General features: G+C 39.9%; 1 protein-coding gene across 7 annotated transcripts in view; it reads left to right on the top strand.

Annotated features, from left to right (window-relative positions):
* The first annotated feature begins 295 nt into the window (after positions 1–295).
* RASGRP3 (RAS guanyl releasing protein 3) overlaps positions 296–22,575 on the top strand; it is a 130,589-nt gene continuing 108,309 nt past the window's right edge. For 5 of the 7 annotated variants that reach the window (XM_064277218.1, XM_064277217.1, XM_064277216.1 and 2 more), the window contains exon 1: positions 481–591. The gene's annotated coding sequence lies outside the window, so the exon portion shown is untranslated. Of the gene's footprint in view, positions 592–22,575 lie in introns of all 7 variants that reach the window. The other 2 variants (XM_064277214.1, XM_064277215.1) reach the window with 2 other exon arrangements.

Genomic DNA, 22,575 nt, shown 5'->3' with positions numbered 1-22,575 from the left:
CCTGCCTTCCTTGGGGCAGTCCACCCCATCTTGTGGCTGTGCCAACAAACTGGAGCTTTGGGTGCTGAAAAAATGAAACCAAGATGGAGAGGTAGATTGACGTGTTTCAGGTGTACCTGGACTATAGAGTAGCTTCTACCTGCTGTATGAGTCTGTGGTTCCTTTCTCTTGCTGTTCGGGGGCCCCAATGAAAACCTGAGTGAGATGAGAGAGCGTAGGGACTGCCTGCCTCCCCACCCCACATCCCACATAAACACCATTAACTTTCTACTTGCTGTTGACCTGCCCTCCAGTATAACTTATCAGCTGTTCGGTGTTTATCACTAAAAGAAAAAAAAAAATTATGGAATGTGCAGCTCTGCATGCTAATGAAACAGCAGAGCCAACTCAGTAGTTTTGAGAAGATTTGCAAATGAGAAGAAGAATGATCTTCAGTTTCTGACCTCCTGGCACGGCAGCAGCATTTATCAGGAGGCACATGTGACTGGGTAAGACACAGAGCCCCGGGTTGAAGGAAACAGCTGCTTGCAGCACTTGGCAACTGGACAGGCAAGGCACTGATGTGAGGAATACCGGGCAGAGCCCAGTGCAGTAAGTAACTGGAGAACTTCTATGTGTGTGTGGGTTGTGCAAACCACTCACAATTTTTCTAATTTTGATTTTGGTTTCCTCTCTGGCACTACAAAAGATGATATTTTATTTGTACTCATTGTTACTGGCCAATTGTAGCTTTAGTGACTTTTTTAGAACCTGTCACTTTCAACAACATTGTTTTCTAACTTTGAGGGATGAATGGGACATATTGCTTGATTCATATCTAAGAAGCAGTGAGTTTATTTTCTGTTGTCCAGGGTTTTTATAGTCCAGGGTATTGAGGTTCAAAGTGAAGATTTGGGTTACAAAGTAGAGAACTTCTTGAAGTGATTTCATGACTATTTGATTTTAATCAGTTTTACTACTGAACTAGAAAACTTCCATTCTTTAAAAAAACATCTGAGCTTATTATATGTCTAAATTGACCTTTCCTAGTCAAATTTGAAGAATATTTTATTTACCTGTGTGAAACAATCTGCAATATGGAAAAGTGACAAAATCATGTTTAGATTTAGATTAAAAATTATATTTAGATTTCACGCATGCTTTCCAACTCATTGAAAACTATATTTTATAGCTAGTGTACTCTCTTCTTCAACAAACTAATTCACTTTCATTATTTTAAAACTAAAACTGGTAGTTGCTCCAGGTCTTTCTTACTTTAGGTAAGGGAAAGTTTATGTTTTTGTGATGGTCAGGGTCTTTCTTGTTTTTGAACTGTGTTATCCAAGTGCTGCCTAAAGCTGATTATCAAATACGGGGCTGGCACCCAAATAACTGAAAGGACTGGTTCTTTCCTAGGCTCATTCAACAACAATGGGGCATGCTCTTGGGATAGCAGCAAAGCAGGCACCAGGGCTTTGAACTGCCTCTTTCTGGTTTGACCCCTTGCTGAGAACTTGCATTTCTACCCCCAGTTATACCGAATCAGAGTCTACATTTTTGACAAGATATATGCAAGAATTACCTGGGAACCTCGTTAAAATGTAGATTCTGATTCAGTAATTCTAATTCCCAGGGTGGAAATGTAAATTCCCAGCAGGGGGTCCATCTGGACCGAACCAGTTTGAAGCCTTGGTAGGCACCATACTGGAACTGAGCTCTTGTTTAGGGACTTCTATCTTTCCTCAGGAGTCAGCAGACAAGATGCTTAAGAAGAAAGGAAAAAGGGGAAAAGGGAGAGGGCAGAACCCTGAACATAGATGATGTAAACCTCTGGAAGTGACAGCATTCTGAATCAGAGTGCTGCAGGGAGGTAACCAAACAGCTTCCTTTTTCTGGATTGCCTGGACATTAGGGAGGGCAAGCAGACAGAGCTTTGTTGATTTGAATTCTTACCAAACAGTTGTTTTACTTATGTTGAGCCCAGGACACCCCGAAGTGTGCTTGTTTCTCCAGGCAGACAGATGAGATTGCCATGTAGGCTCAAGTTGTATGATTTTCTTCCGACTTCTGCCCCCTGGCCAGAGGGAACGCTGTTCACTCTCCAACCTCACCCGCCCTTGTTGCGTGTGGAGAGTGAGTTGAAAATTGCCTAGGACATGCTGGTTCTGCCTCAGAGTTAACCGCCACACAATTTGTTTTGAGTATCTCATCAGCCAGAGATCTGTGATGGAAGGAGTTCCAGATGCCCCATCTAGAAAATGGCTAGTCTGGCATTGGAAAGTTCTTCTTTCTCTTAAAATGTAGACGAACCCATAAAACCCAGAGTGTCCAACGAGAAAAAATATTTCCAACTCCTGCATTCCTCTTTATGCTGTTTGTGTGAGGTTCCTGGGTCATCATGAGGCCATGTGGCCCAGTGACTTCCCTGTCTGACTGGTAGACTGGCTGCCCTGCTGGGCCATTCTTTTTAGGAGGTTTCTCCTGGCATAGTTTCACTTTTTCCACAGGCTGATAGTGGAAAATAACTCTCAAGTGAAAATGTGTCTCTAGAAAAAATAGAGCCTCCCAGGATAAAATGGAGTGTCTGCATGGGAGTCAGAGTGTTTTTGAATTAGCAGAATGCTGAAATTTTAAGGTTGGCAGATTATTTTGACAAAAACCCAATGATACCTTGACTTTCAAAATATTAACAACAAAATAAATAAAAAAAATTATTTTACACGCAGACAGTACATCCATAAAGTCAAAGACTTTTAGATCTGGGTAGGAATTATAGAATGTGTGATTTAATGCCTTCATTTCGAAGATGGGGGAATTGTAGCAAAATTATCTGGGTTACAGGACTAATGGCAAAGCCAGAAAAGAGAGCTCAAGTCTTCTGCTCTATTGATGTTGTTGTTAGATGCTGTCAAGTCGTTTCTGACTCATAGCAACCCTGTATATAACAAAACGAAACACTGCCAGGTCCTGCACCGTCCTCACAATCATTGCTGTGCTTGAGCCCATTGTTGCAGCCACTGTGTCAATCCATCTTGTTGAGGGTCTTCCTCTTTTGTGATGATACTCTACCAAGCATGATGTCCTTCTCCAGGGACTGGTTCCTCCTGATAACATGTCCAAAGTACATGAGACGAAGTCTCGCCATCTTTGCCTTTAAGGAGCATTCTGGCTATACTTCTTCCAAGACTTATTATTCATTCTTCTGGCAGACCATCGTATATTCAATATTCTTCACCAACACCACAATTCAAAGGCATCAATTCTTTGGTCCTTCTTATTCATTGTCCAGCTTGGATCATATCCGTGGCTTGAGTTAGGCACACCTTAGTCCTCAAAGTGACATCTTTGCTTTTTAACACGTTAAAGAGGTCTTTTGCAGCAGATTTTCCCAATGCAATGTTTTTTTTTTTTTTGATTTCTGAACTGCTGCTCCCATTGACATTGGTTGTGGATCCAAGTAAAATGAAAACCTTGACAACTGCAATCTTTTCTTGGTTTGCCATGATGTTGCTTAATGGTCCACTTGTGAGGATTTTGGTTTTCTTTCTGTTGAGGTGTAATCCATACTGAAGGCTGTGGTCTTTGATCTTTATCAGCTTAAGTCCTCTATGCTTTCAACAAGCAAGGTTGTATCATCTGCATATTGCAGGTTGTTAATGAGTCTTCCTTCAATCCTGATGCCGTGTTCTTCTTCACATAGTCTAGCTTCTTGGATTATTTGCTCAACATACATGCTACTGTTACTATCATGATAAACAAATAACCAGTTGCCATTGAGTCAATTCTGACTCTTGGTGATTTCATGTGTGTCAGACTAGAACCCTGCTCCATAGGGCTTCCAGTGGCGCCTTGGGTGAACTCGAACCTCCAACCTTTCAGTTAGCAGCTGAGTGTATTAACAGTTTTCACCACCCAGGGACTTCACCATCATGACAGTAATGCTAATAATTATAACTTATGTTTATTGTGTACTTACTATGTCAGATAATGTGCTAAGCAAGTACATTTATTTTCAAGTAATCCAATAACTTTATATGCTACATATTATATTCCAGTTTTATAGATGAAGAAACTGAGGCTCTGAGACCTGTTAGTCACTTGGCTATACATGCACAGGTGGGCATCACACCTGGATTTGAGTCCAGAACCCACATTTTTTATCCCCACACCACCTCTGTATTGCTTCTCAGAAGACCAGTCTTAAATGCATACAAGAACTGTATTTTCACCAGGGAACTTTTATGATCTTCAGATCTTACCAGCCACAAGGGCAGGGGAAACAAAGAGGTATGTGAGCAAGCTACGCAGAAACATATGGGTGCTTCAAGCCAAGATAGAGCAAGGAGCTCTCTGCCTCCATCAGGTACATTGGAGCTCAGTGTGTGAGCCCTGTGACAGGTCTCTTCACTCATCCTGAGTTTGCACACTCGCTAACCTCCTCGAAACTCTTAAAAGAGAAGCCTAGCAGCAGCTGTTTCGCAGGTAGATGAAAGGAGGGAAAGAGTAAAAACAGTACAAGTAGTTATTAAACAAAGGCCAGAGAAATTTGGAGGGCTCCTCCGCTCTAAACGATGAGGATGACAGGGCTGTTTAGACACATGGGACATGACAGGGCTGTTTAGACAGGAGACATGCCTGTAGTCACATAATTAGGGCTTGTGCCTGCACAAGACCTGGCCCCTGGAACCCACACTAACACTCCTCAGCTACACAGTGCTGTGGACATTAATAAAGTAAGAGAACTTTAATGTATATACTAATCCCACTTGTCAACTGAAAAGCTCATGAAATGCAAGTGAGAATATTTGCAGCACTGTATGATTAGACATAATGTGTGCTATGGTCATTTGGAACTCCCTGTGGCAGGAAGGGCTAGGTTTCCCCTGTGGTAGTCTGAACCCAAGCTATTTGTGTCATTGACTAGTGGCATGTTTTTCTCTTTGAAAATAAATGATGGGCCTACATTGGTAAGAAGAGCAATCAAGAGCGTTATTAGCAACCTGGAGCACACTGCTCTCACTGCCCCTTCTGGCCTTTTCCTCAGTTTTTCCTGTCACTCCTTTCCTTTCGAGGGCAACCATTCCACCCATGCCCCACCCCCAAGAGCTGCCTTAGTGTTGATAAAGCTGTTATCACACCTGTTAGTTATGGCTCAACCTGGAAGATTGGTTGTTCATGTAGGTTGTTTATGAATAGAAATCATGCAATCAGTCACGAAGTTTCTCTTTGTTCTGAGCTGTGAGGGAGGGTCACAGGGCAGGTGGCTGGCTGTGAGTGGGGAAAGCCTTGGTACAGGAGGAGAGGTGTGCTTTTCTCTGTTGCCTGAGATGCTGCCTACACCTGCTGTTGCCCCTAAGTGCATGCCCCCCCTCAAAAAGAAAACAAGCTAGTTGCTTTTGAGTTGATTCCCACTCATGGCAACCCCATGTGTGCAGAGTAGAACTGTGCTCCATCAGGTTCTAGAAAGCAGATCGGCAGGTCTGTCTTCTGAGGCTCCTCTGAGTGGGTTAGATCTGCCTACCTTTTAATCAGTAGTCAAGCGCTTAACTGTGCCATGCAGAGACACATTTTTCTCCTCTCATCTGTCATATATTTTAAGAATGGCAGTCTTGTGGGCCATGAATGTATGGCTTTTCTGTGTCATCAGACAGAGACAAATTATAGAAACCTACTTCTTGAGCACCTTAAAATATTTTATTTTTCTCTCTACATTCCTCCATGTGGTTAAATGTGAAAATTATGTGGTGATAATGAGAAAGAGCACTGAGTAATATACAAGTAGCCAGGAAGATTCTTTGGTTAATCAGGAGAAAAATTAAGCAAGTAGACCATTCATGGAAGTCTTTAAGAAAGTTTATCAATTTTTTCCCCCAAGCTTATTATAACAAGATTACACACAGTGAATTGCAAACTAGTTATAGCAAGAGAAGGGACTTTTTAATCTACTTGCCACCTGCCTGATGCCTCTAAAACTAAGCCCCACTCAATACCAGTCAGCGATGCAGCCTGCTAAACCAGAACCACTGGAAATTACCTCCAGTTCTTGGAGAGAATTGCTTATTTCCAAAGAAATTGGTGTTGTCCTTGGGGGTGTTATATAGGGACATGTTGGGTGGTCTCAGAATGGGAACAGAGTCCACAAATCATACTGCAAGGCTGATTTGAAACCAAATAAAATGCTTGATTGTTTTCTTTGGATCTTTTAGGGCAAGGAAGCAGATTCTGTGATGCACTGTTTGCTTTATTTCTTTGTTTTTGCCATATTTTAAAAGACCATATCTCAAAGAAACATGTTCCCAAAGAGTTAACTGCCTTGACTTTTTCTTTCCCTTTGTATGGGTGGTTCATTTGCTGTCCCTGCAATTATTGAGCTGTTTGAGTGTCATGGTCCCATTGCTTTATGGAATTTGAAGACTGATTTTTTTTCCTGTTTCGATTAATCATTGTACCTGTGGGGTCCGTGGTGCTTTAATCTTCGAGCCCATCCTTGTTACTGAGAAGCCAAATTTCTGCATTTATACAGGTATTTGCAGGTATAAGACACTTTCATGCACTTTGCCACAATTCTGAGCAAGAGGGAGGACATCATCACCATTGTTAGAGTGAGAAAACTGAAGATGATAGAAAGTGAGCAAGCTAACAACTGCCAGAGCTCAAATAAGCCCCAGTCTTCCAATTACCAGTGCCCTGCCTGTTCTCTTAGTTTATTCTGTCTTTTGGAGAAAGATAAACTTCAACTATGACTATGTACTTACATATCTGTGGAATTGTTCTTTGTGATGAAAAGTGATGTAAATTATATTTTATCTTTGGATGAGGAAAGGGTAAATGAATGACTGATTTGAGATTTGCCATCTCATGTACACCCATGATGATGTTTCCAAAGCCCATGGACATTTGAGTTCAGAAACAAGGTCAACTTAGAGAAGAACTTAGTCAAAGAGTCCATCGATCTGCCATGGAATCAGACACAAACGTTAAAAGAAAAAAAAAAAAAAAGGTTGTTTAATCATTCCTCTGGTTTGTTTTGAAAAAGTAATATTTTTTCTACTTCATCCAAAAATTCAAAAGGGCTGAGCCAGTATTCTTTGGAGTCCTTTAGGAAGGGATCCCTTCCTAAGAATTTACAAAAACAGGTTGACTTGGCAGAACTCATTAGATTTAGAATAAAGGAGCTGCAAGAAAGAACATTCCAGCAGTCTCTTAACAACTCACCCTGTGACCATCCAGGATGAGTGTTCTAAGATTTCTGAAACTCAGAAACTACTCGAGACTTTAAAACAGTTTTAAAATAGAAGAACTGAGTTTAACCTTCGTATTTGGTTCTGGAAAACGCATAAGTTCTATTTGACTGAACTTTGGATTCTGCTCTGCTTTCAGTTCTGTTTTTTAAAGGTAGAAAGCATTTCATTTATGCATGGAATGCCTGTCATTCAAAATCATCTGAGCAGACAGGATTTTTAAAGATCACTATTTTTTTATGGCAGGGACAAGTGCCCTATCTGAATGATGGTGCTGGAGATTTCTCTTGGTCTCTTTCCCTAGTCACTCCGATTGTGAGATAAATCTGCCTCTTTTTTTTCTTCTGCAGCAGGCATTATAACTGGGTATCCTACTGGGAGAGAAATGAAACTACTGGGAGAGAAATGAAACTGACATTTATTTTGACGACACCCAGAGATAAGCATTATTGTTCCCACTCTGACAGGACAGAAAACTAAATTTCAGAGAGGCTGAGTACCTTGCACAAAGTCACAAGTCAGGGAGCAGTGAAGCCAGGATTCTCATCTTAGTCTGCCTGGAGACAAAGTGAATGCCTTTGCCATTCATGTGCATTGCATCTCACCATGTCTATGTTAAATATTGATGCTCTCTATGAAAATAGCAGCCATTCTGTAGACTTTGGGTTCTGCTGTCCTAGTCATGCAACTGACATTATGTCCTAAGGAAGTCATGCTAAATGCAGCACCATTTCCATTAGAAGGCTGCTGTAGGAGAAAGATGTGTCCTAGGACTCTGGATGTATGTACGTACCCTGCAGATTCCTTGTAGCCCTTCACAGACCAAACTCATTCTGTTTTCATCGTTGAAGCGTTCTCTTGACTGTGGTCCTCTGCACCTCTGGCAGGGTGATCCTGCAGAGCTAAGCCTCTGGCAACCCTCAAAAATCATTACAGCATCTCAGAAGATGACAGGTATAACAAAGAGCATGATGGTTAGACCCGGTTGACTAGCCAGCAGTGACCATTTGCTTTAAATTTTATTTGTTTTTTATAAGAAGTGACATAATATTGACACCAAGATGGGCAGCCATACTCACTGTATAAACTATTTTTTGTGTACATGCTTAGAGCGAGATTAAGGGACCAAGTAGACCTTGAAGTAGGACTGGTGTAACATATCTCATGCTATTTTAATTCTCTGTGTTTTAGAAGAAATATTGCTATTGACCTCCATTTGGAAGCTGCAGGAACTTTGGTTGGCTTAAGCCAGTGATGGTGGTGCTATTGTGTAAGAAATTGAGCGTTTATCTTTTTAAGTTAAAGGGATGACTGAGGAATGTGTCATACATAAAATTCTGCAACTATTTGGAATATTATCTCATGTCAGTCTTGGAGAAGAGAGACTAATATGCTTGGGAAATTGTTTTGAGCTTTAATTCCTAGATTGGGAAAGTGTACTAAACCAAAAATTATTAAGAGCTAAGCAGGTACAGTCTGGTTTATGGAACTCCTCAAGTGTAAGCCAGGATTTACATTTAGGTAATGTCTTGGTTGTCTAGTGCTGCTATACCAGAAATACCACAAGCAAATGGCTTTAACAAAGAGAAATTTATTCTCTCACAGTTTAGGAGGGTGGAAGTCTAAATTCAGGTGCCAGCTGCAGGGGAAAGCTTTCTCTCTGCCTGCTCTGGGGGAAGGTCCTGGTCATCTATCTTCCCCTGGTCTAGGAGCTTCTCAGCACAAGGGTCCTAGGTCCAAAGGATGCACTTCTCCTGGCTCTTTTTCCTTGGCAGTAATGAGGCTCCCCTCCTCTCTCCTTGCTTCTCTCTTTTACATCTCAAGAGACATTGACTCAAGATACAACCTAATCCTGTAGGCTGTATCCTGCCTCACTAACATAATGCCTATAATGCTGCCTCATTAACATAATAGTGTTTAGGATTTACAACACATAGGATAATTACATCAGATCACAAAATGGAGTACAACCTCACAATACTGGGAATCATGGACAAGCCAATTGACACACATTTGGCGGGGGGGATACAGTTTAATCCATAACAAGTAGTAAAAGTTAATAGGAAAGAACCTAAAAAATGTATGTATGAAAGATGACTTATTTGGTAAATGTTTTCAAATGCATGCTTTGTGCTACATACTGCATAAACATGATTAATGATGCAGACTTTACAGAATATTACTACTTAATGAGGCAGGTAAACATTTTAAAAAGTTGTTATAATTATCATAATACAATATATGGATATATGTTCTTTAAAAGAGTTGTACAAAGTTCAAAGGGGAAATGACTAATTGTATCAGGATGACTCAGGTAAGGTTCCCTAGAATTGAAAACATTTAGTCAATCCAGGTATAAAAGGATAAGTAGTCATTGTCCAAGAACAGAAAACTATTTTTTAAAGTGCTAATTTTAAGAATAACATGTAAATTGGTGGAGCTGAATCATAGGATACATGTTGGTAGAGGGACTAGAGAAAATGCTCAGAAGACAAGGTGGTTTCTGATGGTTCAGAGTACTGTTTGCCCTTCTGAAGTAGTTGGGCATTTTTGAGAAACATTTAAAGTTGTTAAAAAACATTTTATTATAGAACATTTCAAACATATACAAAATCACACAAAATAATATAATGAACTCCCACTCATTCACCACCTGACTTTAAATGTGTTCAACTCATGGTCCCAATCTTGTTTCATCTATGCTCCCACCCATGATCTCTCCTTCCCATATTATTGTTGAAGCAGATCCCAGGCATTCATTGTTTCATCTGTAAATATTTTAAAGTCTATTTTAAAAGATAACTGCTCTTTAGAAAAATTTACAACATCATTACTAAATCTAAAATATTTAACAATGATTCTTAACTTTTACTGAAGTTTGTCAAGTAGCGGAGTGATACCAGTATATTTGAATTCTGGGAAGAGTACTCTGAAGCCAATGAAGAGGACATGTTTGTGAGAAAAAACATCAAAAACCAATACAAGAGTCCAGGTGTGGGTTTAAACCAAGGGAGTAGAAGTGGTGTTGGAAAGAATGGAAGATTTCCAGAATATCTAAAAAGTAAGGTTGATAGCTCTTGAGAACAGTTGGATAGGGGAGTCAGAGAGAGGAGGAAGTTGAGGAAGATTTGGAAATTTTAACTTAGTTAACTAGCATGTTAATGTGCCATTAACCAATATAGTGTAGGAATTTCTTGAAAAACAATCTAGCATGGTCCAGCATTACAGAGAATAATGAAAACAAATCCAAAAGTATTTTCCTAATACTCTTAAATAAAAGCTTTGAGGCTTCAAGCATTTGGAGTAATTTCGGGTTTAAAATATTCAAGGGGTCAGAGTTGCCACTTGGACATCCTGAAAACTGAGACCTCTTCAGTTTATATATGACTAATAGTATAAAGGCTAGTAAACATGTCTTGTTCACCAAAACCCCAAACACTATAGCTTGGAAAGAGGAGACTTTAAAATAATAGAAAGAATTTATTATTTTTTTTTTATACCTTATGATGAAAATATTCAAACAATAAATTTGAAAGCAGTATATAATGGGTACCCATATACCCCACCAATTAGATTCTACAATGAACAATTCATGATGTTTGCTTATTCACACATCTACCCACTTATCATTTTTCCATCCTTCCATCATATTTTTTTTTCATGGTAACTTGCAGACATCAGTACACTGCACTCCTAAACACTTCACCATGCGTGTCGTGGAGTTCAATACTTGTTTATGTGGAATTTATATATTACACAAAAGAGACTAAATTTATAATATTTTCCCAAAATGGAAGGATGTAATTCAAGAAGGATTAACATAGCTCATAGCTAATCCCTACTGGGTTGTTCATGAAAATGACGAGCTGTTTGAGTATCTTCTGATCCTCAAACTTTGCTGCTAATGGAGCAGTCATACCTTATCACAAAACAGTCTGTGGGACATTGTCAAATATTGACCTGGGGAAGCTACATGCCTCTCCATAAATGTTAATTGGATTTGAATGTGAGGAAACCAACAACCAGAAACTTAAGTTTCCCAGTAAGTGATAGATCTGAATCACCTCTCTTAGTTTCACACTGAGTATCACTCCTTGCCTTTGACGGTTCTGCAGAGTAATAATGCAATGTGTTGTTGTTATTGTTAGGTACTGTCGAGTCGGTGCCGACTTATAGTGACCCTATGTACGGCAGAATGAAACACTGCCTGGTCCTGCACCATCCTCACAATCGTTGTTATGCTTGAGAGCATTGTTACAGCCACTGTGTCAACCCATCTCTTTCAGGGCCGTCCCCTTTTTCACTGACCCTCTACTTTACCAAGCATGATATCCTTCTCTAGCGGCTGGTTCCTCCTAATTTTTTGTCCCAAGTACGTGGGACAAAACCTCACCATCCTTGCTTCCAAGGAACATTCTGGCTGTACTTCTTCCAAGACAGAATTTTTCATTCTTCTGGAAGTTCATGATATATTCAATATTCTTCTCCAACACCATAATTCAAACACATCAATTCTTCTTTGGTCTTTCTTATTCATTGTCCAGCTACTGCAAGCATATTAGGTGATTGAAAATACCATAGCTTGGGTCAGGCACACCTTAGTCCTCAAAGTGACACCTTTGCTTTTTAACAGTTTAAAGAGGTCTTTTGCAGCAGATTTGCCCAATGCAATGTGTCGTTTGAGTTCTTGACAGCTGCTTCCATGGGCTTTGATTATGGATCCAAGTAAAACGAAATCCTTGACAACGTCAATCTTTTCACCATTTGTCAAGATGCTGCTTATTGGCCCAGTTGTGAAGGTTTTTGTTTTCTTTATGTAGAGGTGTAATCCATCCTGAAGGCTGTAGTCTTTGATCTTCATCAGTAAGTGCTTATGTCCTCTGCAATTTCATCAAGCACGGTTGTATTATCTGCATATTGCAGGTCGTTAACAGGCCTTCCTCCAATTCTGATACTGTGTTCTTCTTCATATAGTCCAACTTCTCAGATTATTTGCTCAGCATACAGTTTGAATAAGTATGGTGAAAAGATACAACTCTGACGAACACCTTTCCTGACTTTAATTCACGCAGTATCCCCTTGTTCTGTTCGAACAACTGCTTCTTGGTCTACGTACAGATTCCTTGTGAGCACAATTAAGTGTTCTGGATTTCCCATTATTCACAATGTTATCATAATTTCTTATGACCCACACAGTCAAATGCCTTGGCATAGTCAATAAAACACAGGTAAACATCCTTCTGGTATTCTCTGCTTTCAGCCAGGATCCATCTGACATCAGCAATGTTATCCCTTGTTCCACATCCTCTTCTGAATCCAGCTTGAATTTCTAGCAGTTCCCTGTCAATATACTGCTGCAACTGCTTTTGAATGATCTTCATCAATGTAGTAGATGATTTATAAACAAAAATTGTAATATAGGCAACATAGTCCATACGAAGTCATTGTAAGATTTCTCAACATAGGCCAGAGTAGAGGCAATAGGAAGAGAGATGAAACTTTCCACAAAAGAGAACTCCTTATTCACATATTGAAAACAACGCCTGTGTTTATGAATATTTATCCTCTGACTTCCTCCAAAAAGGGTTAAAGCAGCTTACAATAAGCAGCAAACACAAAATAAAATAAAACTGAAAACGATTAACACAGAATAAAACAGGAGCCAAAATATGACAGTTAAGTTTTAGACTTAGAAAGCTTAACAAATATTTTAAATTGTCAGATTCTGACCTGTTAATACCTCATGATTGTTTCAAGAATTAAAATCAAGTTGAGATAAGGTCTAGAAGATGTGTTAATTCAAATGTTTGTTGGTGATGAAGATATCTGCTATTCATTTGAAAACTGAAAATTTAGTCAAATAGCCAGACATTTGCCTACACAAAAAACAGACATTCTGATACTAGATAAATTTTTGTGTCTTTGATTGACCTTTTTCAGTTTCCATTTTGATGTTATGACATCAGTTCATATCAGTGGTTCTCATCTGGGGTTGATTTTGCCCCACCTCCCCTGAGGACATTTGGCACTGTCTGGAGACATTTTTTGTTGACCCAACTGGGGGCAGGGTGGGCGTACTGCTGGCATCTAGGGAGTAGAGGCCAGAGATGCTGCTAAGCATCTTACAATGCACAGGACAGTCCCCACCCCACTCCCCATAGCAATTTTCTGGCCACAAATATCAGTAGTTCTGAGGTTGAGAAGCCCTGGTCTACCTGAGTCAATTAAAAGCCTCACTCTAATACAGCCTCAAAACACTTTAGATTAGTAACATATGCCATTTATTTTTATTCCATTGTTGAGCAGCAAGTGGTGATAACTTAATGAAACACAGCTGCATCAACACCAAGGAGAAAGTGAGATGTAAAATACAATAACCAGAGTCCTTCAGAGTAAGCTCCATGAAAAGCCAACCTGTGTGGTTCTCAACACAGGTTGACAGGACTGTTTGTTGTCCAAAAGCATCAAATGCTGGCAGCAAGTAAACAGAAACTTAGCAAGCAGAAAAGTGTTCAAATGAATTAGGGTTACATTGTTTACAAGAAAGGGGGAAAGGATCATTAGATATTAAGTAGAGACTGTTCATTTTGGGACTTCTCCCTCTGAAACTTGGGGAGCTCATTTCTCTGCTTTGGTCTTTCCTTCAAGAAATAGGGAAGGAGAACAGAAGGCGTAGGAGGCAGGTAGATTAGATAAACGCCTCCTGACAAGTTTGATGACTCTCTGTCTGTGACTTATGTTATTCTTCTTCACTTCCTCTTATTAATTATATAAACTCTGTCGGTGTTTGAAACACATTCTTTTCTGTCTTTCTTCTTCATTTTGTTACACCTGGTACCCAACCCCTCTCTTTTTGTATCCCCTCTTACTTCTGAGTCTTTAGCTTCTTCCTCTCTATTAGATTATGCACATCAGTGAACAGGAATGCTCCAGTGACTCATTAAAAAAATCCTTTGGGAGAATGAAGAAAACCAAAGACACAAGGGAAAGATTAGTCCAAAGGACTAATGGACCACAAGTACCTCAGCCTCCACCAGACTGAGTCCAGCAAAACTAAATGGTGCCTGGCTAACACCACCAACTGCTCTGACAGGGATCAGAATAGAGCATCCTGGACAGAGCTGGAGAAAAATGCAGAACAAAATTCTAACACACACAAAAAAAAGACCAGAATTACTGGTTTATAAGAGACTGGAGAAACCCCAAGAGTACGGCCCCTGGGTGCCCTTATAGCTTAGTAATGAAGTCATTCCTGAGGTTCACCCTTCAGCCAAAGTTTAGACAGGCCCATAAATCAAAACAAGACTAAAAGGGCGCACCAGCCCAGGGGCAAGGACGAGAAGGAAGGAGGGGACAGGAAGGCTCCTAATGGGGAACCCAAGGTCAAGAATTGAAGAGTGTTAACATGTTGTGGAGTTGGCAAGCAATGCACAAAACAATATGTGTATTAATCATTTAATGAGAAACTAGTTTGCTCTGTAAACCTTCATCTAAAGTATAGTAATTTAAAAAAAAAATCACCTATATGAGGCGAAATGGTCAACAATTACTTCAAAAAAAAAGATTAGACTGTAAAGGGCCAGGGAAATCAGATTAATGGAAGTGGAACAAGCAGAATGTAAAGAACACTTGTATAGAAATTGTTGCATGGGAACTTGAACTGCTGTGTAAATCTATACGGAAAACACAATAAAATATTATTAAAAAAAAAATATCCCCTGGTCTCTACATCCTCTGCCAATTACTCTTCACTCTAATTGCGGTCAAACTTGTTAAACTTGTATTCTACAAATGTTATCTTTGCTACTTTGCCTCCCATTTACTCTTTAACTCCCACCAACCTGGCATCTATCTCCAGCTCCACTAAGTAACTCTTTTTATGTATATATATATATAATTTTTATTGTGCGTTAAGTGAAAGTTTACAAATCAAGTCAGTCTCTTACACAAAAACCCATATACACCTTGCTACACATTCCCAATTCCTCTTCCCCTAATGAGACAGCCCGTTCTCTCCCTCCACTCTCTCTTTTCATGTCCATTTTGCCAGCTTCTAACCCCCTCCACCCTCTCATCTCCCCTCCAGGCAGGAGATGCCAACATAGTCTCAAGTGTCCACCTGATCCAAGAAGCTCACTCCTGACCAGCATCCCTCTCCAACCCATTGTCCAGTCCAATCCATGTCTGAAGAGTTGGCTTCAGGAATGGTTCCTGTGCTGGGCCATCAGAAGGCCTGGGGGCCATGACCACCGGGGTCTCCACTAAGTTACTCTTGTCAAGGACACCAGTGACCTTCTTGTTGCAAATTTTAAAAAGAACATATAAACTCTCATCCTTTACTTATTTGACTTTTCAGTAGCACTCAAAACATTTGACAATTTCAAGTTCTGTGGAACATGCTCTTCTCTTGGCCTCATGGAACAAAGGCCAAGAACATGCTCCAAGTTTTTCTTCTGCCTCTCTGACAGCTTCTTCTCAAGTTGCTTTACTGGCTTCTCCTCCTCTTTTTGACCTCTAGTTGTTGGAAGATCCGAAGCCTAAGGATAAGCCTCCTTATCTTCTCTCTTTATACTTTCTTCCTCAGTCATCCGAACCATTCTTATGACTTTAAATGCTGTTCACGTGTGGATAACTCCAAATTTTAAATTCTATCCCAGACATTTCCTGGGAGCATCAAATTTGTATTAATAGCTGCAACCTGACACCCACACATGGGAGTTTCACAGGTATTTTAACCTTAACAAAACTTAAGGACAACTCTAATTTCTTCCCGTATACCCACACTGTCCAACCCTATCAGCCTTCACTAACTCAGTAAATGAAGTCATGATTCAGTCAGTTTTTCAAGCCCTTCCTTTCCTCATATGTCTTATTGACTTATTCTCCAAGTTTCGGCTCTGAGCTTAAATATGGCCTCTGAGCTTAAGTATCACCTCTACAAGGAGGCCTTGCCCCCTCAGCTAAAACAACCTCTCTTGTCATTCTCTTTCTTTGCATGCTCTGTGGGTTTTCATTCATAGCTCTTATGACAATTTATTGTGTTTCAATTTGTCTGTTTGTGTTTAGTGTTGGCTTTCCTCACTACACTGTTCACTCTATTGGACAGGAACTTGGTCTGGGTACCCAGGCCCTGGCATAATGTGTTCCATCGACATTTGCTGGGTTAGTAAAGGATGATTTGAGTACTGCGTCTAAAACAGACACTTTTTTTTTTTCTGAAAGGATAAGAACTAAGTCCCTTGGCTGTCAGAGTAGAACTTTTAATTAGATTAAAAGATGGCCTTTAGTAAATGCTGTGGCCTGATGAATAGATTAACTAATTGAAAATTCACTTAATTTTTTTATATTTCAATTTATTTATTTATGACATAAAAATAATACTACTGATGCTTTTTTTTGCCATAAGTATTTTATAAGAAGAAGTTAGATTATTGTCCTATTATTGTGTCTTTTGAAGAAATACATACAAGTCCCACGCTAGGTATTGTAGAAATTACACGTATTATCAATTTTCTTAGCTTCAATTAGTAGTGTACTGTGCTTTTGTCTGAACAAAGTCAATGAAATGTCATCAGCCTTCATTGTTATAAGCCATCATTTGAAAGGATGACATTTGACAGTCTTTCCGTGAAGTGGCTGGAATTATATCAACCTCTCCACTTTTTTTTTTTCTTTTCTCCACTGCCTTGGATTCCTCATCTTTCTCACCTGCCATGCTCTGTAGGAGGTGGTATGTGAGGTGTGGACCACAAGGTGGCTTCTGGCTGAGCTGAGGACAGAACATAATTGACATTCTGGCATACGGTCAAGTTACTGAAGGGTAACAGAGGTGAACGAAGTGGAGAAGGAAGCAACTTTATGGTGAGGAGTAAGACCTGACAGGGTCGTAGATGCCTCTGCAAAAATGAAAACTTTCTATTTTTAAAATTGGGTGTTCAGCCTGAGGTTGTTCATGTGCTCTTGGGAAGGTGTTAAAATTTCACCATCTCTAAAAATTTTTATGACTCTACAAAGCTGATAGTGAGAATTGGCGAGTGAGGTTGTTTTTCCTCTTATTTTCTTTGGACGAGTTCATCTGCTGTAAGGTATAAAAAAGGACATTAGATGGTGAAACCTCAGGTAATACTGATTTCCCTCTGACTTCTTCCAAAATCTCCTGGGGCAGTCTTTATGCACTTGAGTAGTGATTCTTAACCTTTTATTAATCATGGACCCCTTTGAGACCCTAAGGAAGACTGGGGACTGTCTCCCCAGAACAAAACCCATGTACACAAACATATAAAATTCCACATATAATGTCAGGGGTTTTACAGAAAATGTTCTGGCCCCCAGAGCAGTTGTGCTCATAGTTAGTGAGGCATGAAGGATGGGATGGGGGAGGGGGGCTGCCTGGTAAGCAGATCTTCTGCTTGGGGGAGAACCTCCCTGGTTCTTGAGAGCCACAAAACCATTTATAAGCAGCAAAGTATCCTCCTGGACATAGTAATCCCAGTTTGAGAAGTAGCGAAGTCTCTCTTCACACTTAAGATTAGAGCAACTTGAAGCATTTACTTCTTAGAAATCCATTTACCTCACTGCTACCTCTTGAAAAAAGATGTGGGTGAAATTTGGGGACAAGGACAATGGGAACTGTAACTCATAGATGAGTTAGTCTAAGATGTAGGAAACCAGGGGTAGGGTCCCAAAGCCTAGTGGTACTGTAGGAGTGAGTTTGGACTGGAGTAGGCATCCTGCGCAGGCCTTTTCTGGAAGGGTTAACAAGAGAGGCCAAAGTTTGTGAGGTGAAGATAACTTTCATGGATTGAATTGTGTCCCCCCAAAATATCTGTCAACTTAACTCAGCCATGAGTCCCAGTATTGTGTGATTGTCCACCATTTTATGTGATTTCCCTATGTGTTGTAAATCCTATCACTATGATGTAATAAGATGGATTAGTGGCAGTTATATTGATGAGGTCTACAAGATTAGATAGTGTCTTAAGCCAATCTCTTTTAGGATAGAAAAGAGAGAAGCGAGCAGAGAGACATGGGAACCTCATACAATCAAGAAAGCAGTGCTGGGAGCAGAGCGTGTCCTTTGGACCTGAGGTTCCTGTGCTGAGATACTCCCAGACCAAGGGAAGACTGATGACAAGGACCTTCCTCCAGAGCTGACAGACAGAGAGAAAGCCTTCCCTTGGAGCTGGTGCCCTGAATTCAGACTTCTAGCCTACTGGACTGTGAGAGAATAAACTTCTCTTTATTAAAGCCATCCACTTGTGGGGCCCATGTGACGGAGCAAATGAACAGATAAAGTTCAGGACCCAAATGTTAGATCCAGAGAGTCAGTGGTTTGTGCTGAGACTTATTTTGAGTTCTAAGGCTCCCCGTTCTCAGGTTCACCTTCACCCATCTCAAAGGTACGCAGAACTGATTCATATGCCTATTCTTATTATGCACCATTGAATAGGCTCCAATTCATGGTGATCTTATGTATAAGGAAATGAAACTTTGCCCAATCTTGTGCCTTATTCATAATCATTGCTATGTTTCTGTCCATTGCTGTGGCTATTGTGTAAATCCATCTCATTAAGGGTTCCCTTCATTTTTGCTGACCCTCCCCTTATCAAACATGATATCTTTTCCTCATGATTAGTCTTTCCTGATGATGTGTTCAAAATAAAGTGAGTACAAGTCTTGCTATCCTTGCTTCTAAGGAGCATTCCGGTTGTATTTCTTCTAAGATTGATTTGTTTGTACTTTTGGCAGTCCACAGTAGTCAGTATCCCAAATTCATCAGTTCTTCTGTCTTCCTTTTCCACTGTCCAGCTTTTATATGCATATGAGATGATTGAAAAGACCATTGCTTGGGTCAAGCACACCTTAGTCCTTAAAGTGACTTTTTTTAAAAAAACATTAAAGAGCCCTTTAACTGAAGATTCACCCAGTGCAATGTGTTGTTTTATTTCTTGGCTGTTGCTTCCATGGCTGTTGATTGTTGATCTAAGTAGAATGAAATCGTTGACAACTTAACTTTCTTCTTCATTTATCATGATGCTGTATATTGATGCAGTTGTGAGGATTTTTGTTCTCTTCATGAAAAGTGGGTGCCTAATAACCACCAACCAGGGATTCTAGCATTTTGATAAAATTCCCACTAACATTTCAGACTCCTGAATGCAAAACTCACTTTGACAAAGGGAGATGGCCAGGTTAGAATAATCTTTGCAAAGTCAAACTGCTAAATTCCTTTGAAATCAGACTGATAAGTAGAAATTACATAAATGACAGCATATACCATCTGCAATTTTCTATATTTTAAATGACAAATGGGCTGCTTCATGTTAAAAAAAATCACAATCTTTCAAGCAGGTGCATTAGTTCAAAATCAAGCTTCTGTACTTTTTATATCCCATATCCAGTGTATATCTAGATTCTATGGAAGCTGACTGTGGTGGCATATTTTCTTTTCTGCCACTAACTTTCTGTTTAAACTTGGGTGAATCACTTTACCTTTTTGGTCTTGGGTTCCCCTTTGTAAAATGTAATAGTTAACCTAGTAACTAAATGAATGGTCCCCTTGATAAATGATAGTGTTCTTGTCTCTCCTACTACTGCAATCTCTTAATTAGATCTACAGAGTTTCTTCTGAGTAGACAGAAAAGCACCATCAGAAGACTTGAAGGAACAAGATGACAAAACCAGTGTTTGGAGACCAATCCTTGCAGCTGCACTGACCAGTAAATAACCCTTTCCTGGCTTCTGGTTTCTTTTTTTAGAGTAGTAGACAAAAACAAAGGAAGAATACCAGTTTGACTTGTAGAGTCACTAATTATACAATTGACACATTTAATCTGCTGGAAATTATCCACAGTGAAATTATCCAGAGCATCTCCACAGTATGTGTATCTGTGATTGACACAGGTCTGACATGGAGAAGGAGTAAGCTGTTTTTACTAGTCATAGTCAACAAATCCAAAGCATCATATGCAGAGAGGAAGTAGGAGAGAGTGAAAATCACTACAGTGTGTGGAATCTGAAAGCGTATTTGCTTCTAATCATGAGTAGTTACATATTCTTTTTATAAGCAGCCCAGTGTACACTCTATTTTCTATTAATCTTTCCAGAATCTACAAAGTAAAATGTTGAGAGGACATTGGCACCGAGTCCCATGCTCTTTGGGACTCATTAATGAGCAACTATTTTGCTAATTATGATAACTTTTCTATTAAAAAAAAAAACACAGAAGTCTGAAGCAATTACAAAACTTGGAGGTAATCTAGAAATTTTAAATATTTTATAAATGGAAATAAAAATTTAATAGCCTATCCAGCTTGAAAAATGCTGTTATTGTTGTTGTTAGGTGCTGTCAATTCGATTCTAACTCATAGCGACCCCACGCACAACAGAATGAAACACTGCCTGGTCCCGCGCCATCCTTACAATTGTTGTTATGCTTGAGCTCATTGTTGTAGCCACTGTGTCAATCCATCTTGTTGAGGGTCTTCCTCTTTTCTGCTGACCTGTACTTTGCCAAGCATGATGTCCTTCTCCAGGGACTGATCCTTCCTGACAACACTTCCAAAGTATGTAAGACTCACCCTCGCCGTCCTTGCTTCTAAGGAACATTCTGGTTGTACTTCCTCCAAGACAGATTTGTTCGTTCTTTTGGCAGTCCATGGTATATTCAGTATTCTTTGCCAACACCACAATTCAAAGGCGTCAATTCTTCAGTGTTCCTTATTCATTGTCCAGCTTTCACATGTATATGATGTGATTGAAAATACCATGGCTTGGGTCAGGTGCACCTTAGTCTTCAAGGTGAGATCTTTGCTTTTCAACACTTTAAAGAGGTCCTTTGCAGCAGATTTACCCAAAGCAATGTGTCATTTGATTTCTTGACTGCTGCTTCCATGGCTGTTGATTGTGGATCCAAGTAAAATGAAATCCTTGACAACTTCAATCTTTTCTCCATTTATCATAATGTTGCTTATTGGTCCAGTTCTGAGAATTTTTGTTTTCTTTATGTTGAGGTGCAATCCATACTGAAGGCTGTGGTCTCTGATCATCATTAGTAAGTGCTTCAAGTCCTGTTCACTTTCAGCAAGCAAGGTTGTGTCATCTGCATAACCTAGGTTGTTAATGAGTCTTCGTCCAATCCTGATGCCCCATTCTTCTTCATATAGTCTAGCTTCTTGGATTATTTGCTCAGCATATAGATCGAATAGGTATGGTGAAAGGATACAACCCTGACACACACCTTTCCTGACTTTAAACCAATCAGTATCCCCTTCTTCTGTCCAAACAACTGCCTCTCGAGCTATGTCAAGGTTCCTCATAAGCACAATTAAGTGTTCGGGAATTCTCATTCTTTGCAATGTTATCCATAATTTATCATGATCCACACAGTCGAATGCCTTTGCATAGTCAATAAAACACAGGTAAACATCCTTCTGGTATTCTCTGCTTTCAGCCAGGATCCATCTGACATCAGCAATGATAGCCCTTGTTCCACGTTCTCTTCCGAAACCGGTCTGAATTTCTGGCAGTTCCCTGTCGATATACTGCTGTAGCCATTTTTGAATGATCTTCAACAAAATTTTGCTTGCGTGATATTAATGATATAGTTCGATAATTTCCACATTTGGTTGGATCACCTTCCTTAGGAATAGGCACAAATATGGATCTCTTCCAGTTAGTTGGCCAGGAAGCTGTCTTCCATATTTCTTGGCAGAGACCAGTGAGCACCTTCAGCGCTGCTTCCGTTTGTTGAAACATCTCAATTGATATTCTGTCAATTCCTGGAGCCTTGTTTTTGCCAATGCCTTCAGAGAAGCTTGGACTTCTTCCTTCAGTACCATGGGTTCCTGATCATAAGCTACCTCTTGAAATGGTTGAGCAGTGACTAATTTCTTTTGGTATAATGACTCTGTGTGTTCCTTCCATCTTCTTTTGATGCTTCCTGCATCATTTAATATTTTCCCCATAGAATCCTTCACTACTGCAGTTTGAGGCTTGAATTTTTTCCTCAGTTCTTTCAGCTTGAGAAATGCTGAGTGTGTTCTTCCCTTTTGGTTTTATATCTCCAGCTGTTTGCACAAGTCATTATTATACTTTACTTGGTCTTCTCTAGCCACTCTATCATTGTTTTTCGTGACCTTTAAGTCGATTCCGACTCATGGCAATACTACGTGTGTAGTCTAGAACTGTTCCATAGGGTTTTCAAGGCTGTGGTCACTTGGAAGAGATCACCAGGCATGTTTACTGAGGAGCTTCTGGGTGGGTTTAAACTGCCAAACTTTCTGCTAGTAGTTGAGTACTTAACAATTTGTGCCACTGGAGAAGTACTGACAAATGCTGTAGAAACCCCCAAATT

This window comes from Loxodonta africana, chromosome 26 (assembly GCF_030014295.1).
Source record: "Loxodonta africana isolate mLoxAfr1 chromosome 26, mLoxAfr1.hap2, whole genome shotgun sequence".
NCBI classification, from domain to species: domain Eukaryota; kingdom Metazoa; phylum Chordata; class Mammalia; order Proboscidea; family Elephantidae; genus Loxodonta; species Loxodonta africana.
The sequence above is the reverse complement of the archived record's forward strand: the minus strand, read 5'-3'. Positions and strand labels throughout refer to the sequence as shown.